Here is a 16,857-nt window from a genome sequence, read left to right as displayed (position 1 = left end):
TGTGTGTGTGTGTGTGTGTGTGTGTGTGTATAAGCATGTATAATGGAATTAACATGGAAGACCAATTTGATATTTAAGTGAAGCAACTGTGAAAAGACTTTATTAATAAGTAGAATGTCCAGCAGAGGGCAGCAGAAGACCACTTATTGACTCACTTTCCTTTTAAAGTTTGATTTTCCACAATATTTTGCACTAAAGCAATTACTATTATAACACAATCATATTTTGTCAGAGTTGACACTTCATAAAATTACTAGCAATGTGGTAAATCATGATAAATCACATTAGAAACATGGTAAATCATGGTAAATAATACTAGAACATGGTATATCATGGTAAATTATGCTAGAACAGGGTACATCATAGTAAATAATACTAGAACGTGGTGCATTTCACAAAAAAAATTTGACATGCTCATAGACCATTAAAAGATATTTTCACAATTACATATCTCAAAAACATTTTGTGTGTGTGTGTGTGTGTGTGTGTGTGTGTGTGTGTGTGTGTGTGTGTGTGTGTGTGTGTGTGTGTGTGTGTGTGTGTGTTTGTGTGTGTAACCATGCATAATGGAACAACTGGTTTGAAGCCTGTTTTAGAGACTATTTTACTAAAAGGGCTATGACTCAGGAACGAAATGAGATATCTTCACCAAACTTGGTACACATGTGTATGGGCTGAGTCTTTGGTCACAGTAAAATTAATTGTGAGGACTGAACACTTGGTGGCGCTATAACATAAAAAAACATGAAAAGGGCTATAACCACCCGACTGCTAGTCCGATTGACTTGAAAGTTGGTATGCAGTGTCTTGGTCTAAGTTACCATGCATGTCTATGAGGAAATTGGCGTAAATCAAAAAACATGGCCGCCATTGGCCAATGAAATTTGAGCACCTATTAGACAAGGTTAACGGAGGCTGATCGGAACAAAACTTGGTGAGCATGTTTGACTCATGGTCCTAGAGGTCTGTAAGAATTTTTTAAGAAATTGGCCACTAGTAGGCGCCAATGAGTTTTACGGCTCTGTAATCACGTGATGTTTCACATATTCCCACATTATTGATATAATTTGATAGATCTCCTCATACTGAACAACTTTGCCTCTAGAAACAATGCTGTCAATCAAATCGTTCATTAAATATTCACAATTATGTTAAAAACCTACTTTTGCAAACTATTCCCTGTTTTTTTGCCCGATTGGAACCAAACCAGTCTAGGACAATTCTCTGGGCTCTCTAGATCAATAATTATCAAAAAAGTTGAACTTTTGCATTCGGATGGCTATAACAGGGTCATTTAGAAAAGAGGCGTGGCAAAATACACTCAAAAGCCTATAAATTCTAAGGGAAAGCTCAAAACTTCACGAAAATTGGTGGGCACATGTGACATTAGATCCTTAACAAGCATTAAACGTTTTATAGAGATCGGACCATAGGTGGCGCTATAACTGTTAAAAACCTTTTAAAACCATGTTTCCTATGGTAAATTGCCTGTAAATTGACTTTTCCATCTATTATTTCAGTGTTTAAAATCTTGCTAAATAAAATGTAATGTCTTTTGATGCTTGTGTGCTTAAAGGCCTTAAAGGCTTGAACCCCGCTAAATGCTGCTTGCAGCTTTAATTAGGGGTTCAAGCACGAAGTGCTGAAACCCTATTGTAATTGTATTGATTTTTATTAGGGGTTCAAGCACGAAGTGCTGAACACCTATTGTATTTGTGCTGATTTTTATTATTATTATTATTATTATTCAGACCTAAAACGCATCGTGCAGACCAAACTGTAAGGGCTAGAGACTTGAAACTTGGCCAATAGGTAGTACAAAAATCGAGGAGAGGTTATCAAATTATGACCCCGATTGGCCTATAGGTGGCGCTATAGCAATCAATTGCGCGAAACTGCTCATAACTCCTAAACCGTATGTCGTAGACTCAAGTGTCTTATATCATTGGAAAGCTGAATACCTGACATAAAAAACGTATATCTCCGATTCCATTTCCGGTATACAAATTTTTCCGCCATTTTGAATTTTGTCAAAAAACTACTTTTGCGAACTTGTCCTAGGTTTTTTGTCCGATCAGAACCAAACCAGTGCCAAAATATTCTCTGGAGTCTGAATATTAATAATCATTGAAAAAAAAACATAATTTGGATTCACGGTTGTTAGGGGGCTTAAAATTGATGTTCATGGCGGAGCCTATTTTACTAAAAAGGCTATAACTCTAGATCAAAATAAGATATCTTCACCAAATTTGGTACACATATGTATGGGCTCAGACGATTGGCCACTTGGTGGCGCTATAACATGAAAATAACATGAAAAAGGCTATGACCACCTGACCATTAGTCCAATTGACTTGAAAATTGGTATGCAGTGTCTTGGTCCAAGGTAGCATATATGTCTATGAGGAAATTGGCGTATCTCAAAAAACATGGCCGCCACAGCCAATTAAATTTGAGCACCTATTAGACAAGGTTAACAGAGGCCGATCGGAACGAAACTCAATAGGCATGTTTGACTCATGGTCTTAGAGGTCTGTAAGAATTTTGAAAGAAATCGGCCACTAGTTGGCGCTAACGAGTTTTGAGGCTCTGTAATCACGTGGTGTTGCACACATCCCCGAAATATGCATATCATTTGATAGATCTCCTCATACTGAACAACTTTGCCTCATGAACTATTGCTGTCAATCAAATTGTTCATTAAATATTTGTGATTATGTTTAAAACCTACTTTTGCGAACTAGTCCCTGGATTTTTGCCCGATCAGAATCAAACCAGTCTAGGACAATTCTCTGGACTCTCTAGATCAATAATTATTGAAAAAAAGTTGAACTTTTGCATTTGGATGGCTATAACAGGGTCATTTAGAAGAGGGGCGTAGCTAAATACACTCAAAAGCCTATAAATCCTAAAGGAAAACTCAAAACTTCACGAAAATTGTTATGTATATGTGACATAACATGTTGAAGAAGCATGCAAAGTTTCATGGAGATCGGACCATAGGTGGCGCTATAACTGTTAAAAAGCTTTGAAAACCATGTATTCCCTATGGTGAATTGCCTGTATTGGCTGTAAATGGTATTTTCCATCTCTGTAATCAGGTGGGGTAAAAAACATCCACATAGTATGCAGAAATTATGATAGATCTCCTCATACTGAACAACTTTGCCTCAAGAACCAATACTGTCAATCAAATTGTTATTTATTTATTTATTCACAATTATGTTAAAAACGTATTACCTAAAATTGCCACCAGATGGCAGCAGAAGACCACTCATTGGTTCATAAAGTTTAAATTCATATTTAAACTTTATAAAATCATTATAATAAATGTTGCAAATGACATTTTGTCAATGTTTATCAATTAATTTTTTCATTTGATTAATGTTTTTACAATAATTATTAAATTACAATTAAAATAATACCTGAAAATATGTTTTAAAGGGGAAAACCTGGAATTAGCTGTTTGTTACCCATCATTTATTTCAAATATCTATATCTCCAACAAAATGTGCATGTGAGTTAAGCACGTTTGAAGACATTAACTTTGAAAATGTGCCCATTAAATGAAAAACAGACATTTAAAATGAAAATGAGCCAATGAGTGGTTCTCTGCTGCCACCTGCTGGGCTTAAATTGTCATTTTGTCATACTATTTACTTATCATGTTCTATAATTCCTATTTAGACATTATAAAGTCACTATTACAATATTTACAATCACATTTTGTCTAATTTATTTATTTCAAATATATTATGGCGTATTACCTAAAATTGCCACCAGATGGCAGCAGAAGACCACTCATTGGCTTATCCTCTAAACTAATATTGTTCAATCATATTTAAACTGTGATCGTGCAGCCCAAAGCGTAAATGCTAGGGACTTGAAACTTTATCAGATGGTAGTACAAAAATCGAGGCTAATGTTGTCAGAGAATGAACCCGATTGGCCAATAGGTGGCGCTACAGCAATCAAAAGCGCGAAATGGCTCATAACTCCTAAACCGTATGTCGTAGACTCAAGTGTCTTATATCATTGGAAAGGTGAGTCCATGACGAACAAAACGTATATCTCCGATTTCATTTCCGCCATGATAGATTTTCCGCCATTTTGCATTTTGTCAAAAAACTACTTTTGCAAACTAGTCCTAGGTTTTTTGCCGGATCGGAACCAAACCAGTGTCAAAATGTTGTCTGGAGTCAGATTATCAATAATTATCAAAAAAACGTCGAAATTTATATTCACGGTTGCTAAGGGGTGGAAAACGAATGTTGTGGGTGGAGCCTATTTTACTAAAATGGCTATAACTCAAGAACAAAATAAGATATCTTCACCAAACTTGGTACACATGTTTATGGGCTCATTCCTCGGTCTCGATATAAAAATCGCGACGATTGAACACTTGGTGGCGCTATAACACGAAAAAAACAGGAAAAGGGCTATAACCACCCGACCGCTAGTCCGATTGACTTGGAAATTGGTATGCAGTGTCTTGGTCCAAGGTCCCATGTATGTCTATAAGGACATTGGCGTATCTCAAAAAACATGGCCGCCACAGCCAATTAAATTTGAGCACCTATTAGACAAGGTTAACAGAGGCCGATCAGAACGAAACTCAATGGGCATGTTTGACTCATGGCCCTAGAGGTCTATAAGAATTTTGAAAGAAATCAGCCACTAGTTGGCGCTAACGAGTTGTATGGCTCTGTAATCACGTGGTGTTGCACACATCCACAAAATATGCATATCATTTGATAGATCTCCTCATATTGAACAACTTTGCCTCTAGAACCATTGCTATCAATCAAATTGTTCATTAAATATTTGCAATTATGTTAAAAACCTACTTTTGCAAACTAGTCCCTGGTTTTTTGCCCGATCGGACCCAAACCAGTCTAGGACAATTCTCTAGACTCTCTAGATCATTAATTATCAAAAAAAAGTTCAACTTTTGCATTTGAATGGCTATAGCAGGGTGATTTAGAAGAGGGACATAGCAAAACACACTCAATAGCCTATAAATCTTAAAGAAAAACTCAAAACTTCAGGAAAATTGGTGGGCATGTGTGACATTAGATCCTTAACAAGCATACAAAGCTTTATAGAGATCGGACCATAGGTGGCGCTATAACTGTTAAAAACCATATGTTTCCTATGGTAAATTGCCTATATTGCCTGTAATTTGAGTTTTCCATCTATTATTTCAGTGTTTAAAATCTTGCTAAATAAAACTTAATGTATTTTGATGCTTGTGTGCTTAAAGGCCTTAAATGCTTGAACCCCGCTAAATGCTGCTTGCAGCTTTAATTATTATTATTTTTATTATTCTGCCGTAAAACGCATCGTGCAGCCCAAACCGTAAGGGCTAGAGACTTGAAACTTGGCCAATAGGTAGTACAAAAATCGAGGAGAGGTTATCAAATTATGAGCCAGATTGGCCTATAGGTGGCGCTATAGCAATCAATTGCGCGTAACTGCTCATAACTCCTAAACCATAAGTTGTACGCTCAAGTGTCTTATATCATTGGAAAGCTGAATACCTGACTTAAATAATGTATATCTCCGATTTCATTTCCGGTATGCAAATTTTTCCGCCATTTTGAATTTTGTTGAAAAACTACTTTTGCGAACTAGTCCCTGGATTTTAGCCCGATCGGAACCAAACCAGTGCAGAAATGTTCTCTGGAGTCTGAATATCAATAATTATCGAAAAAAAGTAGAAATTTCGATTCACGGTTGCTAAGGGGCGGAAAACGAATGTTGTGGGAGGAGCCTATTTTACTAAAATGGTTATAACTCAAGAACAAAATGAGAAATATTTACCAAACTTGGTACACATGTGTATGGGCTAAGTCTTTGGTCACGAAAAAAAAATCCTGACGATTGAACACTTGGTGGCGCTATAACATGAAAAAAACATGAAAATGGCTATAACCACCTGACCGCTAGTCCGATTTACTTGAAAATTGGTATTCAGTGTCTTAGTCCAAGGTACCAAGTATGTCTATGAGGACATTGGCGTATGTCAAAAAACATGGCCGCCACAGCCAATTAAATTTGAGCACCTATTAGACAAGGTTAACAGAGGCCGATCGGAACGAAACTCTGTGGGCATGTTTGACTCATGGCCCTAGAGGTCTGTAAGAATTTTGAAAGAAATCGGCCACTAGTTGGCGCTAACGAGTTTTACGGCTCTGTAATCACGTGCTGTTGCACACATCCACGAAATATGCATATCATTTGATAGAACTCCTCATACCAAACAACTTTGCCTCTAGAACTATTGCTGTCAATTAATATGTTCATTAAATATTTGCGATTATGTTCAAAACCTACTTTTGCAAACTAGTCCCTGGATTTTTGCCCGATTGGAACCAAACTAGTCTAGGATAATTCTCTGGACTCTTTAGATCAATAATTATCGAAAAAAAGTTGAACATTTGCATTTGGATGGCTATAACAGGGTCATTTAGAAGAGGGGCGTAGCAAAATACACTCAAAAGCCTATAAATCCTAAAGGAAAACTCAAAACTTCACGAAACTTGTTATGTATATGTGACATAACATGCTGAAGAAGCATGCAGAGTTTCATGGAGATCGGACCATAGGTGGCGCTATAACTGTTAAAAAGCTTTGAAAACCATGTATTCCCTATGGTGAATTGCCTGTATTGGCTGTAAATGGTATTTTCCATCTCTGTAATCAGGTGGGGTAAAAAACATCCACATAATATGCAGAAATTATGATAGATCTCCTCATACTGAACAACTTTGCCTCAAGAACCAATACTGTCAATCAAATTGTTATTTATTTATTCACAATTATGTTAAAAACTTATTACCTAAAATTGCCACCAGATGGCAGCAGAAGACCACTCATTGGTTCATTCTGCTTACTAAGCATATTTAAACTTTATAAAATCATTATAATAAATGTTGCAAATGACATTTTGTCAATGTTTATCAATTAATTTGTTCATTTGATTAATGTTTTTACAATAATTATTAAATTACAATTAAAATAATGCCTGAAAATATGTTTTAAAGGGGAAAACCTGGAATAAGCTATTTGTTACCCATCATTTATTTCAAATATCTATATCTCCAACAAAATGTACATGTGAGTTAAGCACGTTTGAAGACATTAACTTGGAAAATGTGCCCATTAAATGAAAAACAGACATTTAAAATGAAAATGAGCCAATGAGTGGTTCTCTGCTGCCACCTGCTGGGCTTAAATGGTCATTTTGTCATACTATTTACTTATCATGTTTTATAATTCCTATTTAGACATTATAAAGTCACTATTACAATATTTACAATTACATTTTGTCAAATTAATTTATTTCAAATATATTATGGCGTATTACCTAAAATTACCACCAGATGGCAGCAGAAGACCACTCATTGGCTTATCCTCTAAACTAATATTGTTCAATCATATTTAAACTGTGATCGTGCAGACCAAAGCGTAAATGCTAGAGACTTGAAACGTTATCAGATGGTAGTACAAAAATCGAGGCTAATGTTGTCAGAGTATGAACCCGATTGGCCAATAGGTGGCGCTACAGCAATCAAAAGCGCAAAATGGCTCATAACTCCTAAACCGTATGTCGTAGACTCAAGTGTCTTATATCATTGGAAAGGTGAGTCCATGACGAACAAAACGTATATCTCCGATTTCATTTGCGCCATAATAGATTTTCCGCCATTTTGAATTTTGTCAAAAAACTACTTTTGCGAACTAGTCCTAGGTTTTTTGATTGATCGGTACCAAACCAGTGCAGAAATGTTCTCTGGAGTCTGACTATCAATAATTATTGAAAAAAAGTTGAAATTTCTATTCACGGTCGCTAAGGGGCGGAAAACGATTGTTGTGGGAGGAGCCTATTTTACTAAAATGGCTATAACTCAAGAACAAAATGAGATATCTTCACCAAACTTGGTACACATGTGTAGGGCCTCAATTTGTGGTCATGATAAAAAAAATCGCGATGATTGAACACTTGGTGGCGCTATAACACGAAAAAAACATGAAAATGGCTATAACCACCCGACCGCTAGTCCGATTGACTTGAAAATTGGTATGCAGTGTCTTGGTCCAAGGTACCATGTATGTCTATGAGGACATTGGCGTATTTAAAAAAACATGGCCGCCAAGGCCAATTAAATTTGAGCACCTATTAGACAAGGTTAACGGAGGCCGATCAGAACGAAACTCGATGGGTATGTTTGACTTATGGCCCTAGAGGTCTATAAGAATTTTGAAAGAAATCGGCCACTAGTTGGCGCTAACAAGTTTTATGGCACTGTAATCACGTGGTGTTTAACACATCCACGAAATATGCATATCGTTTGATAGACCTCCTCATATTGAACAACTTTGCCTCTGGAACCATTGCTGTCAATCCAATTGTTCATTAAATATTTGCAATTATGTTAAAAACCTACTTTTGCGAACTAGTCCCTGTTTTTTTGCCCGATGGGAACCAAACCAGTCTAGAACAATTCTCTGGACTCTCTAGATCAATAATTATCAAAAAAAAGTTGAACTTTTGCATTTGTATGGCTATAACAGGGTCATTTAGAAGAGGAGCTTAGCAAAATACACTCAAAAGGCTATAAATCCTAAAGGAAAACTCAAAACTTCACGAAAAATGTTATGTATATGTAACATAACATGTTGAAGAATCCTGCAAAGTTTCATGGAGATCGGACCCTAGGTGGCGCTATAACTGTTAAAACGCTTTGAAAACCATGTATTCCCAATGGTGAAATGCCTGTATTGGCTGTAAAAGGTATTCTCCATCTCTGTAATCAGGTGGGGTTAAAAACATCCACATAATATGCATAAATTATGATAGATCTCCTCATACTGAACAACTTTGCTTCAAGAACCAATACTGTCAATCAAATCGTTATTTAAACATTCACAATTATGTTAATAACCTCATTTTGCAATCTAGTCCTAGATTTTTTTGCCCGATCGGAACCAAACCACTGTAGTACGATTCTCTGGACTCTTTAGAGCAATAATTATTTAAAATAAAGTTAAACTATTGCATCTGAATGGCTATAACATTATTTCAAAGTGTGGCCTTGGCCAAGTGTCCCCAAATGCCTAAATCTATTCAATGAATGCTCAGATATTCTTAAAAAACAAGTCAGAACATGTGTAATATGCCTCTAAACAAGCATGATCATTTTCAGACAGATAGGACAATATTTGCCTCTATAACAGTTAAAAAGCTGAAAATTATGAAAATAATGGTATATTAAGCCAATAAGTGGTTGTTTGCTGCCCCCCGCTGTTCATTTTATTGTACTACACTCTAATATTGATGTATAAGTCATATTCAGACTTTAAATAAATCACTATTTTAACATTTACAATCACATTTAGTTAAAATTAATCTATTAAGTATTATTATTGACAATTGTCACATTGAGAAATGTGAATCTTGAAGGAGACTTGCAGGAAACATTTTGTTTACTGCAACATCATATAGTTAAAATGTCTGTATCTACAACAAAATGTGTTTGTTTGTGTGTGTGTGTGTGTGTGTGTGTGTGTGTGTGTGTGTGTGTGTGTGTGTGTGTGTGTGTGTGTGTGTGTGTAGTCCTATTTTTCTGAATACATTTTTAATAATCTGATTAATAGTTACAAAGAGCTATGTGAAATGATTATAGACCATAGTTTGTGAAAAAGTGTGTCTGTGTGTGTGTGTGTGTGTGTGTGTGTGTGTGTGTGTGTGTATAAGCATGCATAATGGAATTAACATGGAAGACCAATTTGATATATAACTGATTTTATAGTGTTTATTGCAAAGCAACTGTGAAAAGACTTTATTAATAAGTAGAATGTCCAGCAGAGGGCAGCAGAAGACCACTCATTGGTTCATTCTGTCCACTAAGCATATATATAAACTCTAAAAAAACATTATAATAGCATTGAAAATGACATTTTGTCAATGTTTATCAATTAATTTGTTCATTTGATTAATGTTTTTACAATAATTATTAAATTACAATTAAAATAATGCCTGAAAATATGTTTTAAAGGGGAAGACCTGGAATAAGCTATTTGTTACCCATCATTTATTTCAAATATTTATATCACCAACAAAATGTGCATGTGAGTTAAGCACGTTTGAAGACATTAACTTGGAAAATGTGCCCATTAAATGAAAAACAGACATTTAAAATGAAAATGAGCCAATGAGTGGTTCTCTGCTGCCACCTGCTGGGCATAAATAGTCATTTTTTCATACTATTTACTTATCATGTTCTATAATTCCTATTTAGACATTATAAAGTCATTATTACAATATTTACAATCACATTTTGTCAAATTAATTTATCTCAAATATATTATGGCGTATTACCTAAAATTGCCACCAGATGGCAGCAGAAGACCACTCATTGGCTTATCCTCTAAACTAATATTGTTCAATCATATTTAAACTGTGATCGTGCAGACCAAAGCGTAAATGCTAGAGACTTGAAACTTCATCAGATGATAGTACAAAAATCGAGGCTAATGTTGTCAGAGTATGAACCCGATTGGACAATAGGTGGCGCTACAGCAATCAAAAGCGCGAAATGGCTCATAACTCCTAAACCGTATGTCGTAGACTCAAGTGTCTTATATCATTGGAAAGGTGAGTCCATGACGAACAAAACGTATATCTCCGATTTCATTTCCGCCATGATAGATTTTCCGCCATTTTGCATTTTGTCAAAAAACTACTTTTGCAAACTAGTCCTAGGTTTTTTGCCCGATCGGAACCAAACCAGTGACAAAATGTTCTCTGGAGTCAGGTTATCAATAATTATCAAAAAAAAGTCGAAATTTATATTCACGGTTGTTAAGGAGCGTAAAAATAGTCGTTCAGGGCGGAGCCTATTTACTAAAAAAGCTATAACTCAAGAACAAAATGAGATATCTTTACCAAACATGGTAGACATGTGTATAGGCTGAGTCTTTGGTCACAATAAAAAAATCGCGACGATTTAACTCTTGATGGCGCAATAACGTAAAAAAACATGAAAATGGCTTTAACCACCCGACCGCTAGTCCGATTGACTTGAAAATTGGTATGCAGTGTCTTGGTCCAAGGTACCAAGTATGTCTGTGAGGACATTGGCATATCTCAAAAAACATGGCTGCCACAGCCAATTAAATTTGAGCACCTATTAGACAAGTCTCATGGCCCTAGAGGTCGGTAAGAATTTTGAAAGAAATCGGCCAATAGTTGGCGCTAATGAGTTTTATGGCTCTGTAATCACGTGGTGTTGCACACATCCACGAAATATGCATATCATTTGATATATTCTAAGGGAAAACTCAAAACTTCACGAAAATTGGTGGGCATGTGTGTCATAACATCATTAACAAGCATGCAAAGTTTTATAGAGATCGGACCATAGGTGGCGCTATAACTATTAAAAACCTTTTAAAACCATATGTTTTCTATGGTAAATTGCCAATATTGCCTGTAAATGGACTTTTCCATCTGTTATTTCAGTGTTTAAAATCTTGCTAAATGAAAGGTAATGTCTTTTGATGCTTGTGTGCTTAAAGGCCTTAAAGGCTTGAACCCCGCTAAATGCTGCTTGCAGCTTTAATTAGGGGTTCAAGCACGAAGTGCTGAAACCCTATTGTAATTGTAAGGGTTTTTATTAGGGGTTCAAGCACGAAGTGCTGAAACCCTATTGTAATTGTATTGATTTTTATTATTATTATTATTATTATTATTATTCTCCGCTAAAACGCATCATGCAGCCCAAACCGTAGAAGCTGGAGCTTTGAAACTTTGTCAGATGGTAGTACAAAAATCGAGGAGAGGTTATCAAATTATGAGCCAGATTGGCCTATAGGTGGCGCTATAGCAATCAATTGCGCAAAACTGCTCATAACTCCTAAACCGTATGTCGTAGACTCAAGTGTCTTATATCATTGGAAAGCTGAATACCTGACGTAAAAAATGTATATCTCCGATTTCATTTCCGCCATTATAGATTTTCCGCCATTTTGAATTTTGTCAAAAAACTACTTTTGCGAACTAGTCCCTGGATTTTTGCCCGATCGGAACCAAACCAGTGCAGAAATGTTCTCTGGAGTCTGAATATCAATAATTATTGAAAAAAAGTTGAAATTTCTATTCACGATCGCTAAGGTGCGGAAAACGAACGTTGTGGGAGGAGCCTATTTTACTAAAATGACTATAACTCAAGAACAAAATGAGATATCTTTACCAAACTTTGTTCACATGTGTATGGACTGAGTCTTGGGTCACGATAAAAGAATCGCGACGATTGAACACTTGGTGGCGCTATAACACGAAAAAAACATGAAAATGGCTATAACGACCCGACCGCTAGTCCGATTGACTTGAAAATTGGTATGCAGTGTCTTGGTCCAAGGTACCATGTATGTCTATGAGGACATTGGCGTATCTCAAAAAACATGGCTGCTATTGGCCAATGAAGTTTGAGCACCTCTAAGACAAGGTTAACGGAGGCTGATCGGAATGAAACTCGGTGGGCATGTTTGACTCATGGACTTAGAGGTCTGTAAAAATTTTGAAAGAAATCGGCCACTAGTTGGCGCTAACGAGTTTTTTGGCTCTGTAATCACGTGGTGTTGCACACATCAACCAAATATACACATCATATGATAGGGCTCCTCATACTGAACAACTTTTCCTCTAAAAGCATTGCTGTCAATCAAATCGTTCATTAAATATTTGCGATTATGTTTAAAACCTACTTTTGCGAACTAGTCTCTGGATTTTTGTCTGATCGGAAACAAACCAGTCTAGGACAATTCTCTGGACTCTCTAGATCAATAATTATCAAAAAAAAGTTGAACTTTTGCATTTGAATGCCTATAACAGGGTCATTTAGAAGAGGGGCGTAGCAAAATACACTCAAAAGCATATAAATCCTAAAGGAAAACTCAAAACTTCACGAAAATTATTATGTATATGTAACATAACATGCTGAAAAAGCATGCAAAGTTTCATGGAGATCGGACCATAGGTGGCGCTATAACTGTTAAAAAGCTTTGAAAACCATGTATTCCTATGGTGAAATGCCTGTATTGGCTGTAAATGGTATTCTCCATCTCTGTAATCAGGTGGGGTTAAAAACATCCACATAATATGCATAAATTATGATAGATCTCCTCATACTGAACAACTTTGCCTCAAGAACCAATACTGTCAATCAAATCGTTATTTAAACATTCACAATTATGTTAATAACCTACTTTTGCAAACTAGTCATAGATTTTTCAACCTGATCAGAACCAACCCAGGGCAGTACAATTCTCTGGACTCTTTAGAGCAATAATTATTTTTAAAAAAAGTTAAACTTTTGCATCTGAATGGCTATAACTGGGTTATTTCAAGATGTGGCCTTGACCAAGTGTCCCCAAATGCCTATATCTATTCAATGAATGCTCAGATATTCTTAAAAAAAAGTCAGAACATGTGTACTATGCCTCTAAACAAGCATGAAAATTTTCAGACAGATAGGACCATATTTGCCTCTATAACAGTTAAAAAGCTGAAAATTATGAAAATAATGGTATATTAAGCCAATAAGTGGTCGTTTGCTGCCCCCCGCTGTTCATTTTATTGTACTACACTCTAATATTGATATACAAGTCATTTTCAGCTTTAAATAAATCACTATTTTAATATTTGCTATCACATTTAGTTAAAATTAATCTATTAAGTATTACTATTGACAATTGTCACATTGAGAAATGTGAATCTTGAAGGAGACTTGCAGGAAACATTTTGTTTACTGCAACATCATAAAGTTCAAATGTCTGTAACTACAACAAAATGTGTGTGTGTAGTCCTATGTTTCTGAATACATTTTTAAAAATCTGATTAATAGTTACAAAGAGCTATGTGAAATGATTATAGACCATAGCATTAAAAAAGTGTGTGTGTGTCTGGCCTTGACCAAGTGTCCCCAAATGCCTATATCTATTCAATGAATGCTCAGATATTCTTAAAAACAAGTCAGAACATGTGTAATATGCCTCCAAACAAGCATGACAATTTTCAGACAGATAGGACAATATTTGCCTCTATAACAGTTAAAAAGGTGAAAATGACAGAGTTCATATGAAAATAATGACCAATATGTGGTCTTTTGCTGCCCCCCGCTGTTCATTTTATTGTACTACACTCTAATATTGATCTATGGTTATAGATACATGGTTAATCATAGTAAATAATACTAGAACGTGGTGCATTTCACAAAAAAATGTGACATGCTCATAGACCATTAAAAGATATTTTCACAATAACATATCTCAAAAATATTGTGTGTGTGTGTGTGTGTGTGTGTGTGTGTGTAACCATGCATAATGGAACAACTGGTTTGAAGCCTGTTTCAGAGCCTATTTTACTAAAAGGGCTATAACTCAGGAACGAAATGAGATATCTTCACCAAACTTGGTACACTTGTGTATGGGATGAGTCTTTGGTCAAGGTAAAAAGAATTGTGAGGATTGAACACTTGGTGGCGCTATAACATAAAAAAACATGAAAAGGGCTATAACCACCCGACTGCCAGTCCGATTGACTTGAAAGTTGGTATGCAGTGTCTTGGTCCAAGGTACCACGCATGTCTATAAAGGAAATTGGCGTAGCTCAAAAAACATGGCCGCCATTGGCCAATGAAATGTGAGCACTTATTAGACAAGGTTAACAGAGGCCGATCGGAACAAAAGTTGGCGAGCATGTTTGACTCAGGGTCCTAGAGGTCTGTAATAATTTTTTAAGAATTTGGCCACTAGTAGGCGCCAATTAGTTTTATGGCTCTGTAATCACGTGATGTTTCACATATTCTCACAATATTGATATAATTTGATAGATCTCCTCATACTGAACAACTTTGTCTCTAGAAGCATTGCTGTCAATCAAATCGTTCATTAAATATTTGTGATTATGTTAAAAACCTACTTTTGCAAATAAGTCCCTGTTTTTTTGCCCGATCGGAACCAAACCAGTCTAGGACAATTCTCTGGACTCTCTAGATCAATAATTATCAAAAAAAGTTTAACTTTTGCATTTGGATGGCTATAACAGGGTCATTTCGAAAAGAGGCGTGGCAAAAAACCCTCAAAAGCCTATAAATTCTAAGGGAAAGCTCAAAACTTCACGAAAATTGGTGGCCATGTGTGAGATTAGATCCTTAACAAGCATTAAACGTTTTATAGAGATCGGACCATAGGTGGCGCTATAACTGTTAAAAACCTTTTAAAACCATGTTTCCTATGGTGAATTGCCTGTAAATTGAATTTTCCATCTATTATTTCAGCGTTTAAAATCTTGCTAAATAAAACTTAATGTCTTTTGATGCTTGTGTGCTTAAAGGCCTTAAAGGCTTGAACCCCGCTAAATGCTGCTTGCAGCTTTAATTAGGGGTTCAAGCACGAAGTGCTGAAACCCTATTGTAATTGTATTGATTTTTATTATTATTATTATTATTATTATTATTCTCCGCTAAAACGCATCGTGCAGCCCAAACCGTAGAAGCTGGAGCTTTGAAACTTTGTCAGATGGTAGTACAAAAATCGAGGAGAGGTTATCAAATTATGAGCCAGATTGGCCTATAGGTGGCGCTATAGCAATCAATTGCGCAAAACTGCCCATAACTCCTAAACCGTATGTCGTAGACTCAAGTGTCTTATATCATTGGAAAGCTGAATACCTGACGTAAAAAATGTATATCTCCGATTTCATTTCCGCCATTATAGATTTTCCGCCATTTTGAATTTTGTCAAAAAACTACTTTTGCAAACTAGTCCCTGGATTTTTGCCCGATCGGAACCAAACCAGTGCAGAAATGTTCTCTGGAGTCTGAATATCAATAATTATCGAAAAAAAGTTGAAATTTCTATTCACGATCGCTAAGGGGCGGAAAACGAACGTTGTGGGGGGAGCCTATTTTACTAAAATGGCTATAACTCAAGAACAAAATGAGATATCTTTACCAAACTTTGTACACATGTGTATGGACTGAGTCTTGGGTCACGAAAAAAGAATCGCGACGATTGAACACTTGGTGGCGCTATAACACGAAAAAAACATGAAAATGGCTATAACGACCCGACCGCTAGTCCGATTGACTTGAAAATTGGTATGCAGTGTCTTGGTCCAAGGTACCATATATGTCTATGAGGACATTGGCGTATCTCAAAAAACATGGCTGCTATTGGCCAATGAAGTTTGAGCACCTCTAAGACAAGGTTAACGGAGGCCGATCGGAATGAAACTCGGTGGGCATGTTTGACTCATGGACTTAGAGGTCTGTAAGAATTTTGAAAGAAATCGGCCACTAGTTGGCGCTAACGAGTTTTTTGGCTCTGTAATCACGTGGTGTTGCACACATCAACCAAATATACACATCATATGATAGGGCTCCTCATACTGAACAACTTTTCCTCTAAAAGCATTGCTGTCAATCAAATCGTTCATTAAATATTTGCGATTATGTTTAAAACCTACTTTTGCGAACTAGTCTCTGGATTTTTGCCTGATCGGAAACAAACCAGTCTAGGACAATTCTCTGGACTCTCTAGATCAATAATTATCAAAAAAAAGTTTAACTTTTGCATTTGAATGCCTATAACAGGGTCATTTAGAAGAGGGGCGTAGCAAAATACACTCAAAAGCATATAAATCCTAAAGGAAAACTCAAAACTTCACGAAAATTATTACGTATATGTAACATAACATGCTGAAAAAGCATGCAAAGTTTCATGGAGATCGGACCATAGGTGGCGCTATAACTGTTAAAAAGCTTTGAAAACCATGTATTCCTATGGTGA

The sequence above is a fragment of the Gobio gobio genome (genome assembly GCF_949357685.1).
Source record: "Gobio gobio genome assembly, chromosome: 12".
In the NCBI taxonomy this organism is placed as follows: Eukaryota; Metazoa; Chordata; class Actinopteri; order Cypriniformes; family Gobionidae; genus Gobio; species Gobio gobio.
Note: the sequence above shows the minus strand (reverse complement) of the source record.